Genomic DNA, 11,445 nt, shown 5'->3' on the forward strand with positions numbered 1-11,445 from the left:
GATAAGTTCATTAGCTATTGATTTCAAGACTTGCTCATTGCAAGTTGATCTAATGCTAAGTTTGGGTACAAACAGGATACAACTGTGTGATATTGTTCTTAGGACATCAGAAATTTTGGAGGATGAAAATAATTGGTGGGGTGCCGCAACTAGCGAGTGTGTTATAAAAAAAGGTAAAGGCAGACCATGTGACAAGAAGAAATAGAAAGGTTAGACAAAATCTTATGTGGGAGGTATGGTCTTACGTAGTTGAAGTCATTTGGAGGATGTCATTGTGGCAAATAATAGGGAAAAGGATAATGCTAGTCGCGAAGCTGAAGTTGCTTAGGATGTTTCCAAAAAAGTGGGGATGAATTTTAAAAATTCTAAGGAGGAAGTGTTGGAGTAAGATCTTAGTGGATTGATGTGATTGTGTAAAGTATGGATTTTAAAAAAAATTATAAAGGAAGCAAGCAATCCAATTACACAAGTGAAAACACACATCATTCTTATTGTAAGTAATATAATCATGCCCTGAAAAAAATAAGAATCTATTAAGTAAGAAAAAATATATTTTATTTTGAGATTCTTATTTTTGGATACCACCACACCAATGAATAATTTATCGACCAAACAAGTTTACCACTTATTTTTCAAGATTGCTTTCAACTTGAACCTTGAATGAACAAGGTGTGGAACGCTAGACTACAAGATGACAATCGATTTTGTTTCTTTTTTCTTCTTAAAAATTAATAGCTATTTTTTTTTCAAAAAATTTAGCCAAGAATGGGAAAGAGGAAGAAAGAAACGACAAAGTTTGGAAGAAGAGGAGGAGAGAAGCGGCAGCTGAAACTTTTTCAATATGTTTCTTTTCTTTCAATTTCTTCTCTTTTTATTAAAACTCTTGCCTCAAAGGTTTAATTAAAATCAAACACCTTTGAATCGATATTGACCATCCATTTAGAGTTATGGAAGTATTAAACATGCTCCATAATTATCAAAACTAAAATTAAAGAATAAATAATTTAATTCTTTAATTATCATTTAAAGTTCTTGATAAAATAAAACTCCTTATTGAATAATAACTCTTATTTTATTATTATCCATTTTTATTTAAAAAGAATTAATACTAAATAAAAGAATGATAGTCAAACATTAAGTCTCAATTTATTAACATAGATGTCTAGATTCATTTTGCAAGAATCCTCCTAACATTATCTTAATTTAAGACAACTCTTGTCTTTAATTAAGACAAAAATATTTTATCTTGTCTAAATTGAGACAAATATATTTTCTTGTCTAGATTAAAACAAAAAATATTTTTCTTCTCTTAAATTAAGACAAACATATTTTCTTGTCTAAATTAAGACCAAACATGTTTTCTTGTCTAAATTAAGACAAATATGTTAAAGCTGTCATTTTTGTACATAATTTAATTAATCAAATTAAAACATGCATTCCAACTTAAATAAGTTGAATTATACGAAGCTAAGCAGGGAATCTATTTGGATATAGATATTCCAAGCTCTAATAAACTTAGAATTATTCTTAATTTTATTAAGAGCTTGTTTGACCTAACTTTTTTTTTAACTTAAAAGCTATTATAAAGCTCTTATGAAAAATAATAGCTTTTAAAATTAAGCTTAAGTTATTTGGTAAACTGTTTAATAAAGTAAATTATATAAGCTATAACTTTTGTTAAAATTACTATAAAAAGTATTCATGCTATCTTTAACACCTAACAAACTATAACAGAATGCTTCAAGTTTATATATGATTTCAGATGTTAAAATCTAATAAATCAATAAAGAAATGGAACAACTCTCAAACTTATATAGTAGCAATAATATTATATTTTTGTTGATCTAGTAAACAATCAGAATATGATGCTTAAATTCATAAAAAAAAAAAAAAGAGAAAGAAGAGGAAATGGTGTATTTGACATTAAAAATTTTTTTGGTGAAAATGAAAGAAAACTTTTAAATAGTATTTGAATGTATTTTTGAATTTCAGATTTTATTTTCTTTTAATCTTTCTAAGAACAAAAAAATTCTAAATTTTGCTATTATGTTGCTGGGTCTTCTGTTTTTTTTTCTAGTAGTTTTTGTAAAGAAAGGCAGAGGAGAGGAAGATCACGATTTGCGTTGGAGAATGGTGATTTGCAGAGGGAAGGAGAAGAAAGGAAGATTGATTGAGAGCTAGGTATTTCATAAAAAATTGATGCGTTTTAAAAGAAGAAAAGAGAAAGCTCTTCCTTAGAGCTTTTCTTATAAGCTCTTTTTTTTAAAATTTTATTCTTTAAACAAAGCTGCTTTTTCCTAAAGAGCTTTCTCAAAAATAATGTTTTGCTTGACTTTTACTTTTATGAGGTAGATAAGTTAAAAAAAAGTCAAGCTAAACAGGCACTAAAAATAATTTAAGCATATTAACCATAAAATCACTCCATTTTAGATTCATGGTTGCACTCTTGGATTAATTATAATTATAAGAAAGAATTCAATACTTGATATTAATTATTCGTTGTCCGATTGCAAACTTTATATTGTAAACCCTCATAACCATCTAATGACAAAAGGTGAGATTATTATTTACTTTTTATGTCAATTTTGTCATTTAGTCTCAAATTTCTTCCAATTAGTGATTTAATACTCTAGATCTAATCTGTTGAGTATCTAGATATGATGAATAGCTAATTCATCAATCCGCTAGGCCTAAATTAATCACTAATCTTCCTAAAATCACTAGAAGTGATGTTAATGCTATGAACTCTATTATTTGGATATATGTTCCTAGATGTTCGTCTTGGTTATAATCCCAAAATACATAGTCTAGATCAATGCTTTATGATGATCATGTTCATGGTAAATCAAATATTATAAGGAGATTAAGCACAAGTCTACTATCCATCAGGATTTCTATTCTACTATAAACAAATGCATAAGTGTAAGATCAAGATTTAAGTAACAGTTAAATTTAAATTTGATTTTCACATGATTCTAGTTCATGTTATAGTGTCATTATTTGAGTTAATCATTTCGATGATTTGAGACTCATTATTCCCTTGAAGTGAATCACATTCATTTACTTAAAACAAACTCTTGGTCTTATTATGTTAGTTAAAATCCTACTACGCAAGTATACATATCAAATAGATAGTATATAAACAAGCAGAGTATCGATCCCACAGGGAATTGATCTAAAATTTTACTAAGTACTAAAATTAAAACAAATTAATTTTATCCAAACACTCAAAATTAATTGATTAACTAAAACTAATTAACAAAAATTTAAACCAACAAGAAAAAATCAAAATAATAATAACTTAAGAAAGTATCAAATCAAACAATCCTAGGATTATAATATCCCTCACACTTCATCTAAATCTTACCTATCTTCCTTAACTGATTTCAATGAGTTAAACTGCTAACTTAGAGTCCTAAATTATATATAAGGGTCTCTCAACTCATCTTATAAAAATATCTATTTTAACCAAAATACTATATCCCTATGTGAATTGAAATTAAAATAAATTCATTAAATTCAAGCTCTAATCTGGCTACATATGGCCTATAGGTATATCCCTATCCTATATGCAAATCAATTAATATGATCATATGCTATCCCAATTTTAATCTACACTAAACTCCCTTTCCCAAGTTTGTTTAGATTCCTAAATCAATTTAATTGGTGGCCAAACAATTAAAAGTATTAAGAACAAATTAGAATAAACAATTCAATTCTCATTGAAGATAAGTAAGAAGAGATTAAAAATCTAGATTACATGTGAGTTCAATTACAATCCTAGAAAAAGAAATTTAGCTACTCATAATTGCAAAGACAATAACATTGTATAAAATTCAACCATTGAAAGTAACAAGAAAAATAAAAGCCAAGGAAGAAAATAAAACAATATTTGCCGCCTTGATCTCCAAGTTTCAGCCTTAACTCCTAGCTTATTGAATCTCTCAAAAGTTGTCTCCCCTAATGTTCTTCAAACTATCCTATTTATACTAATAACTTAACCTATACTTCCTTAAGTTGAACTAGGGTTTAATTGGGCTTAAAAGTGTAATGAGAGGCCCAAAAATCAACTGTTAGTCGTTACAAATTTTCATTCCCGATACAGTACATCTAGCCATTTTTTGACATGATTTTCTCTATCTTCAAAGCAGAATTAGGTAAAGTGATCTCATGAAAGTTGTAGCTCTATCTCCTAGCTTTCCAATGGTCTAAGAATCGCATCATTTGGAGTTTTGTAGCATGAGTTATGGCCAAAACACTGAAGTATATGCAAGCAAACTTTGGGTCTTTCAACACCTTACTTTTCAAAATTAAGTCCAACTCTTTTAGTTCCTATGAAAAATATAAAAACTAATAAAGAATAACCAAATTAAAAAGCATAACATAAAATTAAAATACATCACTAAAATTATAAACTAATTATAAAAATAATTAGAAATAAATAAATTATAATTGAAAATTGAGGATTTAGCTAATATTTAATAACAAAATTGGACTAAAATAATTCTATAAAATAGAATTATCATATTATCAAAATGAACTTTCATTACAAATTCAATGAAATTAAGCATGAGAATATTCTTACTTTCCAAGGCGCCATATTCTCAAAATTCCTAACAGGAAGTGGTGCTTGCTAATGCTAAATTAGAGAATGAGCATATGAGGAATAAGTGTTAATTGTATTTGTGGGTCGGTGGGGTGGTGTTTTATTTTTTAATGAATTTGTCAACTTGAAATGTTAGAGAGTTGTGTAGGCGGAAAAGAAGAGCGATCAGAAAATTAATTTAACAAGTTAAGCCATATGTGGTGTTTATTCCAAAAACAAAGTTAAAAAGATATTTGAAGAACTTGTTTGAGTCAATTTGGAGTAGTGATCAAGTTACCAGTTTATTTATGGAATCGGATGATAAGTCAGGTGGGTTAATTTTGATGTGGCATGAGGATTATTTTAGTGTGGAGGATCATTTATGTCATAAGAACTATATATTGGCAATGGACAAGGTACAAGGTTTCTCTCTCTTGTGTGGATTTTTTAACATATATACTTTTTTTCATAAGGTAGGGAAGATACTTTTTTGGGATGAATTATTGCAGATAATGGGTAGGTATGATATTTGGTGGTGCATGGGTGGGGATTTTAATTACGTTTGTGGTGATGATGAGAGAATAGGTAGGATTGATGCAGCTCGTTTTACTATTGATTTTATTGACTTCATACATAATGCGAGATTGGTGGACTTACCTATGTCCAAAGATAGATTTACTTGGAGTAGTGGAAGAGAAGAGGCTACTTTCTGTAAACTTGATAAGTTCTTGATTGATACTGATTAGATGGCAAGGTATAATGATATGTTATAGTAGTGTCTTCCTAATTCTCTCTTAGATCACAACTTGGTTTTGTTAAGAGGTAAGAGTCTTAACTGGGACCCAAAACCTTTCCAAATTTTTAACTTCTAGCTTGAAAATAATTCTTTTAAGGAATTAATTAAGAATAATTAAGAGAGTGCAAATGCAAGGGATCCTAGATAACAAGCATTATGGAAAGGTCTAAAAAATCTAAAATCATTGATTTCTGAGTGGAATAAGAGGCAGTATGGTGATATTTCACATAAGATTGAAAATTTAGAAGTTGAGATACAAGAATTAGAAATGCAATGGCAGCAAGATGGGGTGGAAAGTGGGGTAAAGGAGGATGTTATGAGAAAGCGCATAGAGTTATGGTTGTTATACAGAGATGAGGAATGTAAGTGGAAGCAATTATCTTGGGCTAAATGGGTTGTGGAGGGTGATAAAAATACTAAATATTTTCATGCTATGGTGTCTGTAAGGAAGAGATCTAACAGTGTGAAGAATATAATGGTGAATAATGAGACAGTTAATTATCCAAGACAAATAAGAAATGAGATCATAAAACATTTTGGAAAGTTGTATGCAACTAGGTGTGTTATTAGGTTGTCTAATTGGAATTGTGGCGTGAATGAGTTATTTGGGCAATCTAGGGATGAGTTGGAAAAACCTTTCACTGATAAGGAGGTATGGGGATTTATTCAGGATTGTGATAAAAATAGGGCTCTAGGTCCCGATGGATTTAACTTCAATTTTCTAAAAGATTAATGGGTAGTAATTAAAAATGAGGTAATGCACTTTGTTTCATCTTTTTATAATTCTGGAAGACCTAGACACGGAGTCAATGAAAGCTTTATCACAATGCTCCCTAAGAAGAAAAATCCACAAATGACAAGTGAATATAGACCCAATAGTCTTATGGGTAGTGTCTACAAAATTGTTTCCAAGCTATTAGCAAATCGATTGAGAAATGTTATTGGGGAAGTTGTTAGTGAGTCTTAATTTGCTTTTATAGCTAGAAGACAACTCTGGACTTAGCTTTAATAGCTAATGAAGTGGTTGATATGTTGTCCAAAAGTAAGGAAGGGGGGCTATTTTTGAAGGTTGATTTTGAGAAAGCTTATGATAATGTTAACTAGAAATTCTTGGAGTTTTCTATGAGGAAGATGGGGTTTGGTGTTAAATGGATTAAATGGGTGATGAAATGTGTCTTTATTGCATATATTTCTGTTCTTGTTAATGGGATTTCAACAAAGCCAATAAAATTACAGAAAGGGTTAAGGCAAGGCTACCCTTTGTCACCATTTTTGTTTAATATTGTGGTTAAAATATTTAGTAATATGTTGTATTGGGCTAAGAGAAAAAATAATTATAGTGGGATTTTAGTTAGTGGTGGAGGGCCCTCTTTAACCCATCTCCAATTTGCAAATGACACTCTTTTGTTTTTCTCAATCAAAGCTGGAAGATCTTTTAGATTTAAAAAGAATTCTATGTTGTTTTCAATTGGTGTTTGGTTTAAAGATTAACTTCCAAAAGAGTAGTTTGTTTTCGATTGGGATTGATAAAGAAATTATGGCGAATTGGGCATCTGTTATTCACTGCAAATGTGAGATGTTACCTTTAATTTAACTAGGGCCGCCGTTAAATGGTAATCAACCTTCAATTGAACTTTAGCGATCTTTAATTGATTGGTTGAAAACTAAACGAGGAGGGTGGAAATTGAAATTGCTTTCTAGAGGTGGTAAAGTTACTCTCTTGAAAGTAGTGATTAATAGTATGTTGATCTTTTTAATGTCCTTATTCCAAATTCTAGTTAAAGTTAAAATGGAGTTAGATTCGATCCCAAAAAGGTTTTTATGGGAGTTTTCTAATGGTAGTAGAGGTGTGCATTAGGTTTCTTAGGAAAATATTTGTTAGAAGAAAGATGATAGGGGGTTGGGTATTGTGAATCTTAAGGTTAAGAATAAGAGGCTATTAGCGAAGTGGATCTAGAGGTATGACAATGAACATGATAGTCTTTGGAGACAAGTGATAGCAGCGAAGAATGACAATGAACCAAGTGCCTGATTACCTAATATTGTTGTTAATTGTAAATGTTCTAATACTGGGAAAAATATTTTATCTCCTCTATTGCCTTTTGACAAATTTTTCTTGTAGGTTACTTCTAATTTTGGCATTGTTTTAGGGGATGGTAGTTTGGTTTGATTTTGGCAAGATATGTGGCTTGAGGATTTGGTTTTAAGAAGGGAATTCCCTTGATTATTTGCATTAGTTATTAATAAATATGGCAGTCTTTGTGAATACGACATATGGACTGTTCAAGGTTGGCAATGGAAGATCGAGTTGAGAAGACAACTATTTTGGTGGGAATTTGCTCAATGGACCAAACTATGAAGTTATCTTCGAGAATTTACTCTTGGAAAAAGTTATAAGGATGGTTTGGTTTGGAAACCATCTTTAAGTGGTAAGTATTCATCAAAATCTTTCTACAACATTACTCATAGCCAACAATTTGAGGACAGAGTTTTATGGAAGAAAATTTAGGTGGGTTTGTTTCGTACAGAGTGGAAATTTCATGTGGCAATTGATGTGGGAGTGTGTTGCAGTGAAATATAAATTATTTCGAAGGAAGATGCTAGATGTTAGTCAAGCAAATTATGTGATTTACAATCAACAAGTTGAAACAGTTCATTATCTCTTTTTTTTCTTGTGAGGAGGTATGGAAAGTTTGGGGGATGTGGTGTTTGGTGTGGAATATCAATTGGGTGATTCATGAAAATCCAAGAGTCTACTTCCTTGTTTGGAACTCTTTATGGAATTGTGGTGATAAGTCTAGGGTATGGACCCTTACGATTTATGTTATTGTATGGTCCATATGGCTTTTTTTGTAATGAAATTTTATTTAACAATAAGAAGTGGGATGTGGTACAATTATATGATCTTATTAAATTACGAATAACCTTATGGAGTAAAGCAAAGTGACCGAGAATCACAAAGACAATAACGAAGATTTTTAGATGCCTTTTTTCTGTTTCATTGCCATGGTATGGAAGTATCTCCAAGCAAGTAGTGAATTGGCAGTATCCACAAGCTGATTGGGTCAAATGCAATGTTGATGGGGCGGCACAAGTGAATTCGAGGCTAGTTGGTATAAGAGGAGTTATGAGAGATAGCTCAAGTAATATTCTTTTGAAATTCTTGAAATGCATAAGACATGAAGATTTGAATTTAGTTGAAATTCTTGCAATAAAAGAAGCTTTTCAATTGTTTGTTGGCTTAATGAATCTACATTTATAGAATTTTTGGGTAGAAAGTGACTCTCTTAACGTTGTAAGTTAAGTCAATAATCTAAAGGATGCTCCATGGAGGTTCAGATAGGTTTTATTGCAAATTGAGAATCTTCATAATGAAATTCACTATTGGAAGGTGACACATATAGAGAGGAAAAAGGATAGTATTATAGATGGGTTAGCTAAAGAAAGAGTCTTGACAAACGTTGATTTAATCCAATTGTTGGAGTAATTGGAAATTATTGTCGGAGATTGAATGAATAATAGGAAGGCTAAAAGTAATTATAGTGAAAATTAGTAATTGAAAAATCTTGACGTAAAGTAATAAGAATTAATGTAAAAATTTATAAAGGTGGAACAAGGATTGTCAAAATATTGACATAAATGTGTGAGATTTAACATAACAAGTCAATCAAGTCAATAAACATAATTTTTGGAGAAATTAAACATTTAAATTTTTATTCTCGAGTTTAAAGTATGAAACAGTTTATACATTTTAATCTATAAATGAATAATAGTAAGGATACGAATAATTATAGCAAAAATTAGAAGTTGAAAGACCTTAATGAAAAATAGTAAGAATTAACGTAAAAAATTATAAAGGTGGAATAAGTATTGTCAAAATATTGACATAAATGTGTGAGATTTAACATAACAAGTCAATTATGTCAAATAAACATAATTTTTAGATAAATTAAACATTTAAATTTTTATTCTGGAGTTTAAAGTATTTTATATTTTACAAATTTTAATCTATAAATGAATAATAGTAAGGATAAAAATAATTATAATGAAAATTAATAGCTCAAAAATGTTGACGTAAAGTAGTAAGAATTAATGTAAAAAATTATAAAATGTAGAATAAGGATTGTCAAAATATTGATTTAAATATGTGAGATTTAACGTAATAAGTCAATTATGATAAATAAATTTAATTTTTAGGAAAATAAAATATTTAAATTTTTATTCTCTAATTTAAAGTATTTTACGGTTTACAAATTTCAATATATGAATGAATAATAATAAAGATAAAAATAATTATAGTGAAAATTAGTAGTTAAAAACCATTAATGTAAAGCAATAAGAATTAATGTAAAAAATTATAAAGGTGGTACAAGGCTTGTTAAAATATTGACGTAAATATGTGAGATTGAATATAATAAGTCATTTATGTCAAATAAACATAGTTTTAGAGAAAATTAAACATTTAAATTTTATTTTCGAGTTTAAAGTATGTAACAACTTACAAATTTTAATCTATAAATAAATAACAGTAAAAATAAAAATAACTATAGTGAAAATTATTAGTTGAAAAATGTTGATATAAAGTAGTAAGAATTAACATAAAAAATTATAAAAGTTGAATAAGCAGTGTAAAAATTTTGACGTAAATGTGTGAGATATAACATAACAAGTCAATTATGTCAAACAAACATAATTTTTGGGGAAATTAAAAATTTAAACTTGTATTCTTGAGTTTAATGTATTTTACGGCTGAATAATTTTGATACATGAATGAATAATAATATAGATAAAAATAATTATAGTGAAAATTAGTAGTTGAAAAATGCAGACATAAAACAGTAAGAATTAACATAAAAAATTATAAATGTGGAACAAATATTGTTAAAATGTTGACGTAAATGTGTAAGATTTTATGTAACAGTCAATTAAGTCAAATAAATATAATTTTTGAAAAATTAAACATTTAAATTTTTATTCTTGAGTTTAAAGTATTTAACGGTTTACAAATTTTAATATATGAATAAATAATAATAAGGATAAAAATAATTATAGTGAAAATAAATAGTTAAAAAACCTTAATGTAAAATTGTAAGAATTAACGTAAAAAATTATAACGATGGAACTAATAATGTCAAAATATTGATATAAATGTGTGAGATTTAACGTAATAAGTCGATTAAGTCAAAATAAATAAAATTTTTTGTAAAAATTAAAATTTTTAAAATTTTATTATTAAGCTAAAAGTATTTAGCGGTTTATAAATTTTAATTTATAAATAAATAAAAAAATGATAAAAATAATTGTAGTTAAAATCATTATTTATTAAACTAAATTTTTATTATAATATTTATTTAAAAATTTCTCAATGGTTAATAGTTTTTTTACTTGAGAATGTCAAAATATTAATATAAATGTGTGAAATTTAATATAACAAGTTAATTAAGGTAAAATAAATTTAATTTTAGTGAAATTTAAACATTTAAATTTTATTATCGAGCTAAAAGTATTTATTGGTTTATAAATTTTACTTTTGAAATGAATAATAATAAAAATAAATATTGTTGTTAAAATAATTATTAATTAAACTAAATTTTTATAATAATATTTATTTAAATATTTTTTAATGGTTTACATTTTTTATTCAAGAATATAAATGTAAATGATTAATTTTCATAAAAATTTTGTTATTGTATTTGATAGTTTTTTCCCTGTAATTAACATTTTTTTGTTAGGTCTTTTTTTTAATTTTATTTATTTTGAATTATTTAAGTTATTTTCTTAATTTGTTTGATAGGTAAACAGGTTGCAATTTTTTTTATTGATCAATGACTGAAAATAAACCCTTTAAATCTAATGAATCTTAGTCGTGGCTTTACATTAAGGTTAATCTTACTGTAAAATTTGCCGGTTGATGCCATCCTTGAAAGGGTCATTTAATTCTGAAAATTAAGTTGCTCATGTCTGGATAATGTCTAATATGGTCATGCTACTGCCATTATGTGGTCTGAACTTGGACATGTTTCTCCGGTTTCGACACGGCTTCTTTCCCGGCGGATATTCTACA

The sequence above is a fragment of the Theobroma cacao genome, chromosome 5 (assembly GCF_053813885.1).
Source record: "Theobroma cacao isolate CCN51 chromosome 5, ASM5381388v1, whole genome shotgun sequence".
NCBI lineage: Eukaryota > Viridiplantae > Streptophyta > Magnoliopsida > Malvales > Malvaceae > Theobroma > Theobroma cacao.